Consider the following 23,318-nt stretch of genomic DNA (forward strand, 5'->3'; position numbering starts at 1 on the left):
AGCTATGTTTTTTTTAATGGCTCCCGTATCAAATTTCTAATTTATAAGTGCCCATTTAACCTCTCCCTCTAAGGTTTTAGTTTCACCCAAACATAAAGTAGCCTAACAGTTTGCTTATTTTTAGGATTTAGAGAACATTTAGCTACATAAGTATTAAGGAGAATCATACCATTACTTTTGGGATCCGCAGCTATATTCTTCTCACAGTGCTTGTAGATTACATGACGAACTCCTTTCACATGCTTTATATGAAAATGATGCCAAGGTTTGGACCTCTTCTTGTACTCCTCTTTCTTGACAAAACTAGATTCTTCACAGCTTTGTGTAGTAAAACTAGGAGGAAGAGTTCCAGATGATCCTTCTTGTTCTACCTCATCACGACTTGTATTACTCTCACCATCAGTAGACATAGTTCCAATTTTTTTTGTTTGTAAATCTGAGCAAGTAAATTATATAATTTAGTGCAATAATCAATTATCAATAAATATGAATTTAATTAGAAATGAAATAAGAGTTTAGAACTAATCAACTTAGTCAGAGCAGAATCTGTTAGCTCTCATGAAAATATAGAATTATGATTTTAATCTCAGGATGGAATAAGAAGACACATGAAAATACAAATTACTATGCTAGTGCAGTAGCAAAAAAAATTCTTTTTGTGTTTGTGCGTGAGTCAATGGCAACAAAATTCTTTCAGTTTCACCCAAAATTACACACGCTTCAAATCAATTAAATTTCAAAATTAAGACAACTTATTAATTTGCAAAGTAAATTACTAAACATACCTTCAACACTAGCGAACCGTGGTCCTGGTAGTGATGGAGGCTCTATCAGCAATGGTAATTAGTGGTGTGGAGTGAGACAAGTGTGGTGAGTGAGCTAGTGAGGTGTGGACTGTGGAGTGATAGAAGTGTGGAGAGAGCCATAGATAGAGAAAGAGAGGGATATGCGGTCTATGGATAATGGAATAATGGAATCAGTGGTGTGACCGAACTAAGTGAGGTGTGAGAAGGCTAGATTAAGCGGTGGCTGCCGACTGGAATTAGAGGAGGTTTAGGGTTAGGGGTGAGCGGTTTCTGTCTTCAATTAAGAGTTGAGACTTAGGGGTGTAGCACAAAGGAATGAGAAAGTAGAAACAGAACTAATGCTTCAGTTACTAGTTAGGGTATGGAACATATTTATTTCATATTATAACTTAATCAGAATTTTAAATTTGAAAACGGTATAATTTTACCGAAATAAATTCGAATTCGATAAATCCGGATTCAGAAACCCCAAAACCATTTTTGACCCAAATTCGGTACCACCAATTTACTGGCTAAATTTCCAATTTACCGAATTCAAATTACCAAATCCAAATCCATTTCGATCGATAATTCGCTAATTACCATAGTTGCTCACCTCTAACTAAAACACAAATCTACCGACCCTCAGCTAGCATATGAAGTATCACTGATGGACTAGAGCAAATCTTGAAAATGGACCATACATACAGAAGGAGTGTTAAAAATTGGCTAGGAGAACAAGTGGCATTGTCGCGCCCCATTTTTTGATAAAATGAATAAATGGTTTAAAAAATGTATTTTTTGTGATTGGAAAATGAATTGTGATTTAAAAGAAAAAATGGGTCTAAATGGGGGGTTGAGAATGCGACGATTTGACCCAAAATTATAGTTTAAAAAGGGTTTTTAAAAATAAAAATTGGAGTCGCCACTTGGTAATGAGTTAAGGTGTACCAAGTCACCAAAAAATGAATTTTTAAAGAAATAATAGGAAAAAGTAGTAAGAAACCCCTTTTAAACGACTCCTAGTCCACGTAAACCAAAGAAAAAGGTTCGGGAGTCACATTTGACAAAGGGGAAGGCAATGATAAAATCCAAGGCACCCCTTTGACCTAGCCAAAGCTAGTTGCATGATTTAATCAAAGATTTTCTTGTTTTAACCAAAGAATTTATTACATTTGGATGCACTACATGAATGCAAACCCTAGACCTAGGGGTATTGGGGGAAATTTCTCTTCAAAGGTTGAGTGGTGCCAATCACATTGATTGTGAAGCCCAATAACGATCCTTTGAAGAAGTCACGAATAATGCGAATGGGATGCAAATGAATGGAATGCATGTATGCAATGTGAGGACATGAGTTTGAAAAAGTAATAATAAACAATAAAAATGTAAAGGAAAATGTGCACGTGAGTGGGCAAGGTACGGTATGTGAAATGATAATATGAAGTGCATGTGTGCAAGTGATGATAAAAGTGTTCGTGTGCAAGTGAAGAAACACAAAGGTGCTCGTGTGCAAAATGGGAGGAAAAATGAAAGTGTGATGAGGGTATAAAATGGTAGAATGGATTTAAAAATGCATGAGCCTAGGGAATTCATGCACATTGGGTACGGGGAGACCTAAATCGTGACTCAATTTGCCCTTTTATAGAGGGAATACAAGCGTGCTAAGGCTTATAAAAAGCCACACTCGTCTATATCCCATATTTAAGGGGACTCTCAAGCAAATGAACCCTATAACTAGCATGAAATGCAAAAATCCTAAAATGGGGGGAAAAGGGGTTCGAGGGGCATGCAAAATGATAAAACTAAGAAAAATGCATGAAATGAAGTGAAACATGCAAACATGTACTAACGAGGGGAAATCCCTAAGGGTCCAGCGTTGGACTAGCCCATTCTATGAATTCCGACAAGCGTTGGACTAGCGGAAACGTACATTCATCCATCACATTCATTCATGGCTATGAAAAGCGAGTAGACATGCCAAACACTCATGAACACATAGCACATAACATTTAGCATGCTCGACTAGATGCAAGGCCCTAACAACGCAAATTAACACTTAACACGTAGGCATGCAACCAAGCTAATGAACCTATTACATTCACTAACTAAAACAAAAGGGGAAATGGAAAATGGACCAAATTGCTCGCCACAGCCCTATCTATTACAAGCCAAAAGGTGTACACATACCCCATTAAAAGAATAACTTAATGAAAACAAAAAGTAAATGACATAAGTAAAAGGAATTAAAGAAAAGCTAGGAAAGCAAAGTAGACATGCAAATCTCACTTAGCACATTGGATCACATAGGAGACACAAAAGGGATAAAAGAAATTATACCGCCCCCTTTGAATGGTGTCCAAATGAAAGAAAAATGGCTTCAAAACAATAAAAAAGGTCACGGTACCTCAAATAGTAAAGTATAACAAAGTCACCAAAACTCTCCTAATTGCAATTTAAATGAAATCAAATAATACATAGTTTCCAATGAAGGGATCCACCAAAGACCCAATTGCAAGCATTAATCAACCATTCAAAGCCAATTGAAACATTTTAGAAACTTTGAAAGTCAAAGAGCAAGAAAAAGCCCAAAGCCTATTTATTTCAGAAAATTCAAGAAAATAGGCGAACACAAGCTCATTCGAACACAAAGTTCTTAAATTCTTGCATTAAGCACCACCTAAACAAATGAAAGCAAATGAGCAATCGAGTTGCAAAGTTGAGGCTACCAAGGACTCAATTGTGAACACTAACCAAGCACTCAAGCCTAATCAAACACTTTTAGGAACTTCAAAGGTCCAAGGGCAAAGGAAAAGGCAAGTAACAATTCAAATTGCAATTATTCTAAAACCCATTTGCAAGAAATTAGAACATGCTTGGGCTTTTGTGGAACATGGAGAAACTTGAGGGATCGAATTGATTAAGTGTTCCAATTACTTGGGCCATAGTGAGTCAAGAGGGGACTTGGGGGGTTAAAGAGCAATTTTTAGCAATTATCCATGCATGCAACGAATGCAAACTCACGTGAGATAACATTCTGCAACAAACCCAACAAACAAAACTGCTGCACTTTGTTCCACTTTCCAACACTAATTTTGATCAAAAATCTTTCAACCAAACATTCAAAGCTAATCTAAACATCATAACACACAAATTCAGAATTCAAACAAACCCAAATATAGAAGAAAACTGATGCAAAGACACAAGGAAGCTCATGCATTCAGCAGATTCCAGCCACGGCATTTCTTTTCATTTTTATCATGCAAACCAGATTTTTGATTCAAACTCACAGCTTTGATTAGATATTCCTCATTTCAATATCACAACTTTACTGAGTAACAAACTACATGATGATCACAATCAAATGACCAGAAACTTGGAAAGATATAATACGCAAATTCTGGAAAAAGAATGCAGAAAAAGAGAAACAAAAACTCTCTTATCATCTCATCAACATAGGCTGAATACCAGAATTTTGGCTTGGGCATGCATATGGTGTATGAACTGAGCAACAAACCACATCATTACCATCATCCAAGCAGGCAGAAAACTTAGAAAAATCCCATGCAAAATTCTGGGCAAGTATGCAAACATTTGATGAACAAAACTGATGCAATTTTTTTTACCCACTCAGCCGAGAAAGCATTCATGAAAACGACTCAACGCATTTCCCATCATTCAAACCCAACATACAAAGACTTGAAACAAATGTAGGGGAAATATCTAACCAGCTTTCGAACAAAAAAAATGGAATGACATGATTTGAAAACATATTGACTTTGAAGAAAAACAAGAATTTCTGCAGCTTTTTCTTTGCAAATTCAGCATGTTTACAAACATTTACATGACCCAAAGAAACCTGGAAATGCCTTACTCAATGACCCAGCACTTCAACCCAATCTACTTTAGATTAAACGGCAAAATCATAAGTTCCATCCCTGCCTTCCTCCCCCCAGAATATCCAGAAGCAAAAGATGCAAACTTTAGCTATCTTTTCTGCAGTAAACTTCGGACTGTGCATTTCCAGATTGAAACGTAAGCATAATCATTGAACAACAACCAAGAACATGCAGCCTGCTAACCAGAATCTACAACATTTAAGTAAGCAACAAAAAAAACCATGACACAAACAAACAGCAGCAAAAGGCGACAGCTTTGGACAATGAAAAGGACCGCACAAAAATAGCATCTGTCTAGCAACCAAATCCACAACTCATGAGTCCAGAATCTCTGGTTTACACACAGCTAATTAATCATCCAGTATTTAGTTAGCTAAACACACAACCAAGTGAGGATCAAATGCTTTCCGGTAGATTTCGTACTAAAATACCATACAATTTTCAAAACAGCTCCATCGGCTAACTGGAAAATTGATTAAGCAGTCCAGCAACTTCTAGTAGAAATTTCCAGCCATGCAATCGAAATCTTGGCCATAAGGTTCACATGCAACACCAAATAAAAGGCTATTTAGCAAATTGGGTCCATAACTAAGTTCGAATGCCATCAAAAATCACCATCTTACTATGAATTCATCCAATTTCTCTCTCGGTTGTCATACATGTAAACAGATTTTATATTCCCTCAATTTTCTTGCTTAAACATGTTGATTAACTTCATGCAAAGCTCAATCATCCAGCTGCTAATTAGCTAAACATACAACTGAGCTCAGATCATCACAAGTTAGCAATTTAAGGCTAAAATTTCCAGCTCAAGCTCTCGGACAGACCCAATTCCTTCAAAATCAGATTTTCTTGTAACTTAGTTCATCATCTAACCACACAACCCTCTCATGCATGCCTCTGATCAGCTTTATCAACCCATATTCAACTAGTTTAAGTCCAGAAATTTACCTCAGCTTAAGACTTAGCTCACACGACAAACAGCTGCAAAATTTTCCTCCTCTCGGCTCTGCTCACGCACGCAGGGTTGGTTGGTCTGAGTTCAGTGGTTGCAGTTGTAGTGATTGTGGTTGAATTGAGCACGGCTGGTTGAGGTGAAGAATAAAATGGCAGCTCTCGGATGATGGAGAAAGTAATGAAGCTCACGCAATTGTCTCCTGCTCTCACTCTCCCTCGGACAGTTCAAGTACCGAAGCTCGCACGGCTCTCTCTCTGGTTTCTCTCGTCGATGATACCAAGGCAGAAAGTGAAGTGAAACGGAATGATGTTGTGTAGTGTTGGGGTTGCTGAAATGGAAAGCTCTAGCTTGGATGAGGGAGGTGAAATGTATATATTGAGGTGTTATGAGTGGAGCTGGTCGGCACTCCGGCAGAAATGGAGATGTTTTTTTTTTTTTTTTGAAATTAATTAAATAAAACTGATAATAAAAATAGATAACGAACAACAAAAACAACAAAGCACAATTTTCCATTTTTCATCAATTTCCTCTTTTCTCTTTTTTTTTACAAATTTTACATTAAAACTTTGTGGCGACCCCACTTCCCCCTGAGGCGAACCAAAGGGTTGGCGGGCCGTCTGCCCAGCTCTCGCCAGGACTCACGCACGCACACTAACCCAAATCCTATCGAAGAATAGCCTAACTATTACAATGTCGCTTCCTTTCAAAATAAGTCAACATCTACCACATTAACTTCAGAGACAACAAGGAACTTAAAATCGCCAATCTATGGCCCTTAGACATCACATGCTCTAGAACCAAGGAATAAGGTCGTTCGTATCTAGTTACATCAATCCATAATTCACAAACACAAATATATTATCCAACCTCCGAAATAGGGTTTACACATTTTCCAGCTTCAAGCGGCAATCCAAAAACAAAAGTACAGAATTCAAGTTAAAACACAATACAAGCCTACACAATAGCCATAATATTCGTTACATCCCATACGAGAAGAAAAGAAACATGAATAAGTCTCAGCGCTTTCAGTCTCCAGAACCTATTAAGGAAAACAAATACGTGGGGTGAGCTAAAGCTCAGTGGTGCCCCAAAACATGCAATCACATAAATCAAACAGCGGTTAATAATTTAAATCAAATTGAAACAGTTAGGAAAGCGTGTAACAGCACAAGGTAGGATACAAGGGCTCTCAGGAGCCATTTTTCACGTTTGATCAGATACCATCGTAGTTGACCCTCCGTCAACTTTCCCTACTTAATTTCCATGTAGATACACTTATTTTAAACCTAACCCGTCACCGTTCATACCTCTGCTTTGGGCCCAAACTTCATCTACCGACGCAGTATACTCGAGATATACCCGTAATAAAATTTTGTCGAAGGATTCACCTATCGACTTTATTGTAGATCGATTCAGATGTCGAGGGATTCACCCAACGACTCACTACATTTAGATTCAAGGTTTTTGTTTTTGTAGATCGATTCAGATGTCGAGGGATTCACCCAACGACTCACTACATTTAGATTCAAGGTTTTTGTAGATCGATTCAGATGTCGAGGGATTCACCCAACGACTCACTACATTTAGATTCACGGATTCATTAGAGAATGTTTCACACATGTCACCACTCGAACGGCTAGTGCGATAAAGTACACACTGCTCACTTCGATGGATCAAAAATCATTTATTGCATTTTGACAATTATCACATAGCGAATTGATAAAGCGCTTAACCACATAACATAGAACAAGCAGGGACACTCACCAAGAGTGAAGTTCAGATATTGGATTGAGGATCGAATTCCGCGTCCTCGTAAAATCCTAGAATATCAGAATTTAAGCCATAAGTCTTCTATTGGAACTTTTGGCTTGCACATGTAGAGTTTTCTAGCATGTTGCTAGTTTACTTTTTCTCAAAATATTTTACTTGGAATCGAGCTTGTGAGAACCGTACAATATTTCTTATAATATTCCTGGAATAATTTTCCTCGAAGAAAATACTATTATTCTTTTCTTAAAATAAGTCGGCAAGATATTTAATATCAAGGCTAGAAGTATACCTTGAGAAAAAGTTCCTTTGAGTGGCGGTGCTTGCAAAATCTTTGCTAAGGCTTTAGGGTAAGGTCTATTGAAAAATGTTGCTAGAATAAGGTTTTTTTCTTTTCTTCTTGCCAAGCAGGTTGCTACGTTTAAAACCAAAATGATCGAGTTTCACCTTTTAAATTTTCCTTAGTTCCGACTAGCCTTAAACGATGTATAACGAAGGAAGGAATTTGGAACAAAACTAAGGTTTTGAGTCTGGGAGAATCATTTCCCCAAATTGATAAGGCTAGTTTAACTTAAGGGATAAAAGTCATGTTGCCCAAGTTTCTAAGGCAAAAATAGTAGACGCTATGTTTAGCAATATGATGCTAAATCTGTACCGTTCGAGACTTAAAGCAAAATATTTTTCATTTACTTAGTCAAGCGTTTACTTGGAGTCACAAGGTCGGTACAACTTCTCACATTTTCGATTCCAATCCAAAATCACGTTTTCTCAATATTGCACAATTAGAATTTAAACAGTAATAACACTAGGGCTCGTCAATTCTTAGCCCTGTGTTCCAACAAATTTATATCTAAGCATAAGCAGGAAAATTTACCAAGGCTTCGTCAATACTTAGCACTTGATAATCAGTACTTATATCAACTCACAGTTTCACAAAATAGTAGCACAGATTTCCAAACAAATTTCAGCAATTCAGTTATCCATGCAGGATGGGAATTCATAGAGCCCACCGTCAACAATTTCCAATAAATCAACCATCAATTCAAAAGTGGGAATTCGTAGAGCCCACCGTCAACAATTTCGACACATTATGCTCAAATGAAAATAATGTCGACCATTAGCTTTGCGAACCTTGGAATACGAGTAGAAATTGTTTCACTAGCCAGGCTTAAGCATACGTTTAGCAAGTACCTTCTTACCCTCTAATCCTTTGAAAATTTCAGGAACACCCTAGGGTCAAACCACAATTCAGTCAAGAGTTTGAACCACTAGTAATATAAGGTCCCAATCCGAATTCAAGTGGAGATTTAAAATGAAACAGGTCATTCATGCCAAACAGTTTACTTTGAAAATTCACCGACAGTAGTACACATGGAGTAAAAATACGAAATTTCTACAGGGCGAAGATCTATGATTCTAGTTTCAAATGCCGCTGACGGCGCCTTAAACGGATTTTCCTACCCCAAGATATAACCGTTTTATCGAGACTGGTCAGGGACTTCCGAAAATCTGGAGTTTCATTTTTCACTTATGAAAAACTCCTTTTTCTTTTCTTTTCACACCAAAAGTTTTTATTCAAACCATCGTACATTTCTTATAGGGCTCCAAAACAACATATTTCAAGCATCATTTTTCAAGAAAAATTTCCAAGAACCAAGCAAATTTTCAACTCAATTCTCGGCTGTCTCAACGAAAATTCCAGCAATTGTATACTAGCGTTTTTGGTTTCAGCTTTACATGTACTAATTGGTTCATTGCTGAACAAATTGTATATCTTAAAATTTGTATCTCTTATGAAATTCTGAGCCATCATAATCCAAGGAAATAAAATAAATTTCCAGAAACAAATTGAATTTTTCCAACGATATTGAAATTCTGGTTCATACCCCTTCGGCTATCACCCAAAATTTCCAGCAATCAATCTACTTTAGTTCGAATTTTTCCCTTGGTTTAATTATGGTGTTAGTTACTCAAATTCAGTATTTAAACACATAGCAAGATAATGAACAATTCCAGCTTAAGAGTTGAATTTAAACCATGGTTACAAACCCCAAAATTTCCAGGTTTAAACCTCACGGCTTCTCTCAAGATTTCCAGAAATAACAATGGTTCTAAAACAGAATTTTCTTTGGTTAAAGCAGAATTTTTGGTACTCTATTAGGACATGTAAACACGTAGCTAGCTAGTAGAGGTTTTCAAATCAAATCCAGGTTCAAGCTACTATTGTACTCAACTAACACAAATCCAGAAATTTTACCAACTATTCTCGAATGATCATTCATGAACCAAATTTTTCGGCTTTCCTTTTATTTTCCAAGTAATCCAGGCTAATTAAATTCATGCATGACTCTAATCATAATAATCATCCGAGATTCGATTAGTTAATCACCCATGCATGCTCAATTCATTTCCGGAAAACACATTAGAGCTGCACTTCCAATCATCTTCTCGGCTAAGACATTTTCCTCCTAAAACAGAAGTTTCTTAAGCTTTACCATTATCATCCGAAAGCACAATCAACATGCATGGTCTTAATCATCCAGTTTTTATTCAGCTAAGTACACTTAGGTGCTCAGATTGTCACTGGAAAAACAAAAGTGAAGCCGCATTTCCAATCAGCTTCTCAGCCGAAACATTTACTTCCAAAACAGATTTCCTAAGACTTTGATTTCATTAATCGGCTGTCTAAACCATGCATGCATGTCCCTAATGGTTTCAATCTACCTCTGATAACTCCTAAAATGATCCAGAAATTTACCTCACAACTAGTCAAGCTTTCACACGAAATTCTGGAAAATGTTTTCCTCCTCTCGGCTCACAAGCACGCGACAGGGTAGTGGTCCTGGTTCAGTGGGTTGCGGCTGGAATTGGCGAGGTGCAGAGTGGTTAAGGTTGCAGTTGTGATGTTGGTCTGAAGTTATCGAAGGTGGTGATGGTTCTCTGGTTTCTCCCTCAGCTTACGGACAAGACAAAAGGAAAATGCAACTCGCGGACAGCACCGGAAATCTTCCTCCTTCAGCTCCTCTTTGTCGATAATAACTAAGCAGAAGAGGGATGTGTTTTGTGGTCTGAGTTATAGAATGGGACTGACTGAGATGTGCCGTGGTTATGTATGTGTTTTGTGGCTAGAATTTGGTAGAGTGTGAAGATGGTTTTACGTATGGAATTGGAGAGTTTCTGATTGGTTAAGTGGGCGGCAATGGAAGGCTGAACAAGGGAATGTTTGGCCGAGCATTGTGAGGTTGTGGTATAGTGGAGGTTTTGTGAAATTGTGGAGGGCATTTTGGTCCATTCACTTTGCCCCCTAACCTCTTCTCAATCCTCAATTCCATCTTAAATCCAATACTTATCACCAATTGAAATTTGAAAGCCTAATTCTACACTAATATACCGAAACCGTTTTATCGAATATAATCGGTTACGAATTAATATTAAGGTTCCTAACATTTGTACTTTATTAACTTATTAAAATCAAGTTTGACCTTGTTATAAAAATCTAACATTTAACGTTAGTACTAATAGGAATTTATTTTGAGGAAATTAAGGTTATCGATTGGTTGTCCTTTAAATTGTTTGAGTCAAGGAAATTAAGATCCTAATTTTTTTTATATGTTAGTACAAAGAATTAATTCTTAACTCTAAGATATTAATTTAGTATAGTAAAACTAAGAAATTCATAGTCTAGGGAGATTATATCATTCTTCATTTATAACGTGCGTTTAACTACTTATTTGAAAACAAGAAAACATATATAACTCAAGAATTATTAACTTAGTGTAGCAAAGCTAAGTGCTTTAATAGTTAGCACCGTTATGTTATTTTGCACACAAAAATTATTTTTATATACTTGTTTACAACAGATGAACTAACGTGGTAGATTAGAATAAGAATTACGAAGGAATTATGCACTAGTATATAAAAGTGAGTGAAAGTAATACTAGAAAAGATTTAAAGAATACGAAGGCTAAATAAAAGTGAAGTCGAAGTAAGCATTGGTATTTCTGCAAAATTCAAGGTTCTCACATCCTCCCCTCCTTACAAGAATTTTGCCCTCAAAATTCCTTCTTTCTAAGGAAATAAATTGGGGTGCTTCCTTCGATTCATTCTTATTATTTTGAGGTCAGATTCCCCATGAAACCTAGATAGACGAATTTCAAGAGTCACTCCATTTTCGCAACTCTTTTGGGTTCCTAGGTTAGTTGATTGGCCTAGAGCTTTGGTATTCCACCAACCGTTCTAAGATATCAGTCATATGGTCAATAGGGTAGCTACATGGGTGGGTTCCTTCTAAAATCCCGTTGATAGCATCTTTGTCAAAGTCTGACTACCATTGGCCCTTGCAACAATTATAATATCATTATAGGCTCAACTTTAACAATTTTTTTTTTTGACTAAATCAAATGACTCAATTATGTAGTTCAAAACTCGAGTACAAAGATATATTTTCTATAAAAGACTTCACTCACCAAATTGTCGTACTCCAATTGTCCAAAATTATTTACTGGTGTGTGATTTTCAAAATTAACAATTTTAGAATTCACCCAGTTCTTTTGTCCCAAACCGAAAATCTTATTCGTTTGAGGAGAGTTTTTTTTTTTTTTTATATCCAAACTAATAACAGAATATCAAATATACATTTGAAAAAAAAAATGTAGTCTATGTATATATAAATAAAATGGCTATTCGAATGGAAGACAAGAAGATAAGAAATTGGTTCTGATCTTGATAGTCAAAATTTCTAAATACATTTGGCTTTTTATAAGAAGTTTAACATTTGTTATTTGGACGTTTGATCAAGAAAAATCATTTAACCCCACAAATCACTTTTGAGAATAAAATGCTTTTAAGAAAATAAGCAGACATGCAGGTTTGTATATACTTAAACTTTGGTCCAAAGCCTCTACTCTTCACACCTAATCTGAGAATTAGCTTTTATGCCACATAAAACTTACTATTTACTCTCCCATTTCACGACCAATATTCATTCTTATTTATAAGAGAAGTGCAAATATTCGTAAAAGTTTAAAACATGCCTATAGGGCCAATCACAAGATATATGTAAAATAATCATTAAGTTCACAAGGAAGAACCTCACTAGTTACTCAACCAGGTCAATTCATCATAATACCAGTAGATCTCATCTCCTCGTTCAGTTTCAACTTAGATCAAGTGCTAGGATCCCATTGGATTGTACAAGACTGTCTATCGATCTTCCCTTCTATTATCCGTACAACTCTTCTAACAGTTTCAAACCATTAATACCCTTTAACGAGTTAATCTTAACTTTTCTCGTGTCTCTTTCAAGTTCACATCGGATCAATATTTTTAAATTTAAGGCCATAAGTTTAAAAGGACACTTTTAATTCAAACTAAACTTGTTTGTATTTTTAAGTTCCATAAATCCAAAAAGCACCAGTCCTATACCACTCAAAAGTTCTACATTTGTCCCAAAAGGCATTCTTTCAAAATGAAATTTGTAAATAAATGGATCTTGACCTTAAATTACAGCTTTAACAAATAGGAAAAATAAGAATGGATTTGACATTTCATTTATCTTAGGAAAATTTCCGATGCTCATAGAATTTAAGAAAGTTTGGAAATTTTTACACGGTGAAAAGGGCCATTGTCAACTCTTAAATCTAATAAACGAAACTCTTTTTTTTTTTTTTTTTTCGAAACAAAATTTTGGCAAAACCAGGTTTAAAAATTATTTCCTTTCAACTTCAAATTTCATTTTCAAGAATCAACGTTTAAAATATTAAGCAAAATTTTGCCAGTGATTTGTAAGAAAACAGGGCTAAGGGTAACTAAACCTGTTCGGCCAGTAGCGATACTACCAAAAATTTTCACCGATCCTATCATCACTTCCCTATTATAGTTCATCAATCTCATAGTTTCTTTACACTACTTTCGTTATCAAATTTTACTCAAGTTAGGAATCATTTAATCCCAAGGACTAATGTATTTTACAACATTATAGCAAAATAGACGCGTAATCATCAAATTTCATACTCGCAATATAAGTCACATTGCACACCAACTTCATACAACTTCAAGGGCCAAACAATTCACGGATATTTTCATACACAACTCAAACTTCAATCTTTATAAGCATGAAAGGAAACAATACAACAATACACAAATTATTATAACCACATAGCTAGTAGCCTAACCCTTAGTTTAGATTCAACTTAACCTTCATTAGTTTAGTCTTGGACAATCCCACTAGACCCCCTTAATAATACTAATCAAATTTCCTTAGTAAATTGTAGATCTACTACGTCTAATATCAAATCAAATAATATGATCATTACTTAAGTACATCAGTGGCTCTTGAGTATTCTAAATGATCTCAAACATTTCATACAGTGGCTTTTTTAAATAACCTATCAACTAGTTATCTTTATTCTATTGGACATTCACCCCAAATAGTTCTCCAACAAAATTTAAGGAGCCACAATGCCGTCGAAAATTCACCTTTCATGGCAAATTCGTCAAACTCATCTCCCCTCAAATTTTTAAAAATTCTCCTCAAGGTTTAGAGCTATTCACGACTGCATAGTTCTTACTTAAACTACGATTTCGTTCAATCTCTATGTCTAAACCAATAGTTTGGGTAAAAGATGGCATATATTCCACTTACCATGTGAATGACTAGCAAAATTATCTATCTTAAGTACAGAATTGGCACTAATCTTCGAGGTCTCGCTATTGGTTCTTCACCTTAAACTCTCAAAAGCTAGACTTGGTCCTTTCGATTCTACTTCGCCAAATTTAATCATGATTTCTAGTCCCATCATAATGCGGTATACTAAATTCTTCACAATTTGCAAATACACCATTGAATGAAATATCTGGTATTCGAGTACAGGAATCTAGCAATAGGATAATTCACATCTCAGGCTGGCCAGTCCCAAGAGTAACTTACCTACATTTGAGATTCCTACCCAACATACATATCTAATATCCCCAACTATAGACTTTGGTTTCACACTTAACATATAATTCCACAGAAAAGTCATACAAATAACAAGTTGGGACATTTCCAGAAGTAAGGCACATAGACTAGCAAAATACGTACAGATAATCCCTTATACAAAAATTAGGGATATTGTGCCTCAGAGGTAAGTCATCCACCTAGACAAAACTTGATGACATAACTAATGTCCCTTTCCTAGCCTTCTATGTCTAGTGTAACCAGGTAAGTCCTAATCTAACCCTGAGCAGGGCTATCCGGAGCAACGTCCTCCTCCGGATCCTCCTCCGGGTCCTCCTCTGGGTCCTCCTCCGGATCCTCCTCTATCCCTGCCTGCTCACCACCCTGAATAAAGCTAGTGGCCTCATCCATCATCATCGCAGCATCAGCCCTGATGCCTGCGCTCCTATCACGCATCCTCTCTGCTAATCGAGTCGCCCTAGCCTTTTGCCGCTCTATCTCCAAGCGAGCAGCCTCCAGTAGATGATGCTCAGCAGTGAGCCTAACCTCTAAATCAGCTATGCGGTCAAACTGAGTATCCACCATTATACCCAGCTCCTCCACGTCCTGGATCAGGATGGAGTTAGCGTCCCTCAAGTGGTGGCGCTCATCGTCTAAGGATAACACTAGCTCATTGGGATACGCGTACATGGCTCGGCACTGGCACCTAGGGTGCCTGTCAGCAGGTGAGTAACGTATATGAGCTCCTCCACCTCGTGGCCTGTAGGAGATGGATCTAAGCGGCTCTGCATGTCCATTAGCCGCACTACCCCCGTTAGCATGTCCGTTTCCATTTTCCATACCTACAAAATGATCAAAACTTAAAGGTTAGAACTTAAATAGCTAATTGGATCGGATATCACTTAACGTATAACTAAGGTCTCCATTCTTATTTCTAGAGAGGATTAGGGTTTCTAACACATCTATTAAGTCTCTTGAATAGCTTTTCTAACCTAGGCTCTGATACCACCTGTGGCGACCCCACTTCCCCCTGAGGCGAACCAAAGGGTTGGCGGGCCGTCTGCCCAGCTCTCGCCAGGACTCACGCACGCACACTAACCCAAATCCTATCGAAGAATAGCCTAACTATTACAATGTCGCTTCCTTTCAAAATAAGTCAACATCTACCACATTAACTTCAGAGACAACAAGGAACTTAAAATCGCCAATCTATGGCCCTTAGACATCACATGCTCTAGAACCAAGGAATAAGGTCGTTCGTATCTAGTTACATCAATCCATAATTCACAAACACAAATATATTATCCAACCTCCGAAATAGGGTTTACACATTTTCCAGCTTCAAGCGGCAATCCAAAAACAAAAGTACAGAATTCAAGTTAAAACACAATACAAGCCTACACAATAGCCATAATATTCGTTACATCCCATACGAGAAGAAAAGAAACATGAATAAGTCTCAGCGCTTTCAGTCTCCAGAACCTATTAAGGAAAACAAATACGTGGGGTGAGCTAAAGCTCAGTGGTGCCCCAAAACATGCAATCACATAAATCAAACAGCGGTTAATAATTTAAATCAAATTGAAACAGTTAGGAAAGCGTGTAACAGCACAAGGTAGGATACAAGGGCTCTCAGGAGCCATTTTCCACGTTTGATCAGATACCATCGTAGTTGACCCTCCGTCAACTTTCCCTACTTAATTTCCATGTAGATACACTTATTTTAAACCTAACCCGTCACCGTTCATACCTCTGCTTTGGGCCCAAACTTCATCTACCGACGCAGTATACTCGAGATATACCCGTAATAAAATTTTGTCGAAGGATTCACCTATCGACTTTATTGTAGATCGATTCAGATGTCGAGGGATTCACCCAACGACTCACTACATTTAGATTCAAGGTTTTTGTAGATCGATTCAGATGTCGAGGGATTCACCCAACGACTCACTACATTTAGATTCAAGGTTTTTGTAGATCGATTCAGATGTCGAGGGATTCACCCAACGACTCACTACATTTAGATTCACGGATTCATTAGAGAATGTTTCACACATGTCACCACTCGAACGGCTAGTGCGATAAAGTACACACTGCTCACTTCGATGGATCAAAAATCATTTATTGCATTTTGACAATTATCACATAGCGAATTGATAAAGCGCTTAACCACATAACATAGAACAAGCAGGGACACTCACCAAGAGTGAAGTTCAGATATTGGATTGAGGATCGAATTCCGCGTCCTCGTAAAATCCTAGAATATCAGAATTTAAGCCATAAGTCTTCTATTGGAACTTTTGGCTTGCACATGTAGAGTTTTCTAGCATGTTGCTAGTTTACTTTTTCTCAAAATATTTTACTTGGAATCGAGCTTGTGAGAACCGTACAATATTTCTTATAATATTCCTGGAATAATTTTCCTCGAAGAAAATACTATTATTCTTTTCTTAAAATAAGTCGGCAAGATATTTAATATCAAGGCTAGAAGTATACCTTGAGAAAAAGTTCCTTTGAGTGGCGGTGCTTGCAAAATCTTTGCTAAGGCTTTAGGGTAAGGTCTATTGAAAAATGTTGCTAGAATAAGGTTTTTTTCTTTTCTTCTTGCCAAGCAGGTTGCTACGTTTAAAACCAAAATGATCGAGTTTCACCTTTTAAATTTTCCTTAGTTCCGACTAGCCTTAAACGATGTATAACGAAGGAAGGAATTTGGAACAAAACTAAGGTTTTGAGTCTGGGAGAATCATTTCCCCAAATTGATAAGGCTAGTTTAACTTAAGGGATAAAAGTCATGTTGCCCAAGTTTCTAAGGCAAAAATAGTAGACGCTATGTTTAGCAATATGATGCTAAATCTGTACCGTTCGAGACTTAAAGCAAAATATTTTTCATTTACTTAGTCAAGCGTTTACTTGGAGTCACAAGGTCGGTACAACTTCTCACATTTTCGATTCCAATCCAAAATCACGTTTTCTCAATATTGCACAATTAGAATTTAAACAGTAATAACACTAGGGCTCGTCAATTCTTAGCCCTGTGTTCCAACAAATTTATATCTAAGCATAAGCAGGAAAATTTACCAAGGCTTCGTCAATACTTAGCACTTGATAATCAGTACTTATATCAACTCACAGTTTCACAAAATAGTAGCACAGATTTCCAAACAAATTTCAGCAATTCAGTTATCCATGCAGGATGGGAATTCATAGAGCCCACCGTCAACAATTTCCAATAAATCAACCATCAATTCAAAAGTGGGAATTCGTAGAGCCCACCGTCAACAATTTCGACACATTATGCTCCAATGAAAATAATGTCGACCATTAGCTTTGCGAACCTTGGAATACGAGTAGAAATTGTTTCACTAGCCAGGCTTAAGCATACGTTTAGCAAGTACCTTCTTACCCTCTAATCCTTTGAAAATTTCAGGAACACCCTAGGGTCAAACCACAATTCAGTCAAGAGTTTGAACCACTAGTAATATAAGGTCCCAATCCGAATTCAAGTGGAGATTTAAAATGAAACAGGTCATTCATGCCAAACAGTTTACTTTGAAAATTCACCGACAGTAGTACACATGGAGTAAAAATACGAAATTTCTACAGGGCGAAGATCTATGATTCTAGTTTCAAATGCCGCTGACGGCGCCTTAAACGGATTTTCCTACCCCAAGATATAACCGTTTTATCGAGACTGGTCAGGGACTTCCGAAAATCTGGAGTTTCATTTTTCACTTATGAAAAACTCCTTTTTCTTTTCTTTTCACACCAAAAGTTTTTATTCAAACCATCGTACATTTCTTATAGGGCTCCAAAACAACATATTTCAAGCATCATTTTTCAAGAAAAATTTCCAAGAACCAAGCAAATTTTCAACTCAATTCTCGGCTGTCTCAACGAAAATTCCAGCAATTGTATACTAGCGTTTTTGGTTTCAGCTTTACATGTACTAATTGGTTCATTGCTGAACAAATTGTATATCTTAAAATTTGTATCTCTTATGAAATTCTGAGCCATCATAATCCAAGGAAATAAAATAAATTTCCAGAAACAAATTGAATTTTTCCAACGATATTGAAATTCTGGTTCATACCCCTTCGGCTATCACCCAAAATTTCCAGCAATCAATCTACTTTAGTTCGAATTTTTCCCTTGGTTTAATTATGGTGTTAGTTACTCAAATTCAGTATTTAAACACATAGCAAGATAATGAACAATTCCAGCTTAAGAGTTGAATTTAAACCATGGTTACAAACCCCAAAATTTCCAGGTTTAAACCTCACGGCTTCTCTCAAGATTTCCAGAAATAACAATGGTTCTAAAACAGAATTTTCTTTGGTTAAAGCAGAATTTTTGGTACTCTATTAGGACATGTAAACACGTAGCTAGCTAGTAGAGGTTTTCAAATCAAATCCAGGTTCAAGCTACTATTGTACTCAACTAACACAAATCCAGAAATTTTACCAACTATTCTCGAATGATCATTCATGAACCAAATTTTTCGGCTTTCCTTTTATTTTCCAAGTAATCCAAGCTAATTAAATTCATGCATGACTCTAATCATAATAATCATCCGAGATTCGATTAGTTAATCACCCATGCATGCTCAATTCATTTCCGGAAAACACATTAGAGCTGCACTTCCAATCATCTTCTCGGCTAAGACATTTTCCTCCTAAAACAGAAGTTTCTTAAGCTTTACCATTATCATCCGAAAGCACAATCAACATGCATGGTCTTAATCATCCAGTTTTTATTCAGCTAAGTACACTTAGGTGCTCAGATTGTCACTGGAAAAACAAAAGTGAAGCCGCATTTCCAATCAGCTTCTCAGCCGAAACATTTACTTCCAAAACAGATTTCCTAAGACTTTGATTTCATTAATCGGCTGTCTAAACCATGCATGCATGTCCCTAATGGTTTCAATCTACCTCTGATAACTCCTAAAATGATCCAGAAATTTACCTCACAACTAGTCAAGCTTTCACACGAAATTCTGGAAAATGTTTTCCTCCTCTCGGCTCACAAGCACGCGACAGGGTAGTGGTCCTGGTTCAGTGGGTTGCGGCTGGAATTGGCGAGGTGCAGAGTGGTTAAGGTTGCAGTTGTGATGTTGGTCTGAAGTTATCGAAGGTGGTGATGGTTCTCTGGTTTCTCCCTCAGCTTACGGACAAGACAAAAGGAAAATGCAACTCGCGGACAGCACCGGAAATCTTCCTCCTTCAGCTCCTCTTTGTCGATAATAACTAAGCAGAAGAGGGATGTGTTTTGTGGTCTGAGTTATAGAATGGGACTGACTGAGATGTGCCGTGGTTATGTATGTGTTTTGTGGCTAGAATTTGGTAGAGTGTGAAGATGGTTTTACGTATGGAATTGGAGAGTTTCTGATTGGTTAAGTGGGCGGCAATGGAAGGCTGAACAAGGGAATGTTTGGCCGAGCATTGTGAGGTTGTGGTATAGTGGAGGTTTTGTGAAATTGTGGAGGGCATTTTGGTCCATTCACTTTGCCCCCTAACCTCTTCTCAATCCTCAATTCCATCTTAAATCCAATACTTATCACCAATTGAAATTTGAAAGCCTAATTCTACACTAATATACCGAAACCGTTTTATCGAATATAATCGGTTACGAATTAATATTAAGGTTCCTAACATTTGTACTTTATTAACTTATTAAAATCAAGTTTGACCTTGTTATAAAAATCTAACATTTAACGTTAGTACTAATAGGAATTTATTTTGAGGAAATTAAGGTTATCGATTGGTTGTCCTTTAAATTGTTTGAGTCAAGGAAATTAAGATCCTAATTTTTTTTATATGTTAGTACAAAGAATTAATTCTTAACTCTAAGATATTAATTTAGTATAGTAAAACTAAGAAATTCATAGTCTAGGGAGATTATATCATTCTTCATTTATAACGTGCGTTTAACTACTTATTTGAAAACAAGAAAACATATATAACTCAAGAATTATTAACTTAGTGTAGCAAAGCTAAGTGCTTTAATAGTTAGCACCGTTATGTTATTTTGCACACAAAAATTATTTTTATATACTTGTTTACAACAGATGAACTAACGTGGTAGATTAGAATAAGAATTACGAAGGAATTATGCACTAGTATATAAAAGTGAGTGAAAGTAATACTAGAAAAGATTTAAAGAATACGAAGGCTAAATAAAAGTGAAGTCGAAGTAAGCATTGGTATTTCTGCAAAATTCAAGGTTCTCACAAACTTAAAACTAAAACTAAAACTAAAACGTGAACAAAATTAAAATGACAAATAATTAGCAAATAAAAGACAAATAAAAAAGGTAACAACTAAAATGCAGACAATCTAAAACAAAAATCATGAATTAGATGCAACATACAAATTATTTAAAAATTTGGTGTCTACAGTTTGCCCCTCTTTGTTTGAGTTTTGAAAAAACTTGAGACAAAGAAGTAGACACCAAATACTTACCTGTGTTATTCGGCTGCAAAATGATTTGAACGGACAGGAATTTTAAAAACGGGACTGACCCGAACAAGGAATTTAAAACGGAACTGACCCGAACAAGGAATTTAAAACGGGACTGACCCGAACAGGAATTTAAAAACGGGACTGACCCGAACAAGGAATTTAAAACGGGACTGACCCGAATAAGGATTTAAAACGGGACTGGCCCGAACAGGAATTTAAAACGGAATTTAAAACGGGACTGACCCGAACAGGAATTTAAAACGGGACTGACCGAACAACGGGACTGGCCCGAACAGGAATTTAAAACGGGACTGACCCGAACAGGAATTTAAAACGGGACTGGCCCGAACAGGAATTTAAAACGGGACTGGCCCGACAAGGAATTTAAAACGGGATTTAAAACGGGACTGACCCGAACAGGAATTTAAAACGGGACTGACCCGAACAAGGATTTAAAACGGGACTGGCCCGAACAGGAATTTAAAACGGGACTGACCCGAACAGGAATTTAAAACGGGACTGACCCGAACAGGAATTTAAAACGGGACTGACCCGAACAGGAATTTAAACGGGACTTTTAAACGGGACTGACCCGAACAGGAATTTAAAACGGGACTGGCCCGAACAAGGAATTTAAAACGGGATGGCCCGAACAGGAATTAAAACGGGACTGACCCGAACAGGAATTTAAAACGGGACTGACCCGAACAAGGAATTTAAAACGGGACTGGCCCGAACAGGAATTTAAAACGGGACTAGCCCGAACAGGAATTTAAAACGGGACTGGCCCGAACAAGGAATTTAAAACTGGCCCGAACAGGAATGGGACTGACCGAACAGGAATTTAAAACGGGACTGGCCCGAACAGGATTTAAAACGGGACTGGCCCGAACAGGAATTTAAAACGGGACTGACCCTGACCCGAACAGGAATTTAAAACGAAACTTCACTGGGGAAGTTTAAACAATGAATTAAGTTTTTTTTTTTTTACCTGAGAATAGTTCAACTTTTGTACCAAGAGGGAAATTTGGATTTCTGTGACTGAAACGATAGCTGATGCTGTTTCTTATGATCGAGTCTTGCAAATAACATCGATCCTTGTTTACTGGGAAGCTTTGTCTGACATCGGTTTAGGTGCCAAAAAGAGAGTGGCTGCTTTTGTTTGTAAATGCAACATTCCTGCAAGAAAAGAAGAAATAATGGGCTTGCCACCATTATTTGATCCGGTTTGCCTTGAGAGTCGTGTAAACATGAGTCTTATGATGCTTTTATTTCGGCTCGGCGGCGTCTGCCTTAAACCTTTCAATTTCTGAGACTGATAAAATGCAGATTTACCACGTCACCCAATCCAGGTGGTAGCTTTGTTGTATGTTACTCCCTGTAACTGATGATTGAATCCCCTATCTTTGCACAAACCTCAGGGTTTATCATTCATTTGAATTTAATGGTGAAAGAATGATGCATGAAAATTAGTCATATAAAAATCAATGTATATGCAAGATGATTTCCTATGTTAGGCAAAGATGAGCATGCAAAAGAATGTAGACAATCATAAGCATTCATACACAAATAATTTGAGAATAACCAAGAGGTTTATAAAGATACATTTTGCAAAAGAATATTTGTAAAGAACAAATACAAATTTAACCAACGAATATCATATTCAAAACTTTGGATATTTTCTTTTCGGAATCCGATATTGGCAGAAGTATCACAAATATGAGGAAAACCCCAAATGAACCAGGTCACCGGCTGTTCCTTCTTGAGCTTGTCTGTTGAGAAAACCTACCTTGGCGCCCTTTCGGGTTTTCACCAAGGTTGCCCCCACCCCTTTTGTTGTTTTTCTTTTCTCTTTTCCTTTTTCTTTTCTTTCTTTTTTCTTTTCCTTTTTCCTTTTTTTTCTTTTCTTTTTCTTTTTCTTTTTCTTTCGAGGTGCCCCTTCGGGTTTTCACCTAAAGAAGAATGAAATATCTCGACCATGATCGACTCAGAAACATGAATTAAAGATTTCTGGCATCAGTAAAATGTACTTCCCTTGTAAAATTAGGCGAAGACATTACGGACATCACCTGCCAGTTGATTAACAAATTTTCTTATAGAAATGCAGCAAGTGACGAAAACCAGGACTTTGGGCTTTTGTAATGAGGTCAGGTGGGGTGTTTTTCAAGAAAGATTGAGGCTTGAAAGCAGATTTGATACGAGGGGTGAAATAACTTGAGATTGCACCCTTTTGAGAACAACTCCGAAACTGAGGAAAATTTGCCCCAGTTTGATCAGATTTTCTCTCTTTGCATTTTTCATTGTATTTTCCTCACTTTTTGCATTTTTCTTTGAAAACTAAATTTGCCCCAGTGTAGGTTTTTTTTTTTTCGAAACAAATTTGCCCCAGTGTGGGGTTTGCAATTCTCAAGGGTTATCAAACGAGATTTGTCAATTCTGATGGCTCAAAGGGGACAAGTAGAGATAAAATGTTTTTTAGTGTAAAAGAAGATGGCCTGACTTGCATTTCGCCAT

Source organism: Coffea eugenioides, chromosome 10, assembly GCF_003713205.1.
Source record: "Coffea eugenioides isolate CCC68of chromosome 10, Ceug_1.0, whole genome shotgun sequence".
Classification (NCBI taxonomy): domain Eukaryota; kingdom Viridiplantae; phylum Streptophyta; class Magnoliopsida; order Gentianales; family Rubiaceae; genus Coffea; species Coffea eugenioides.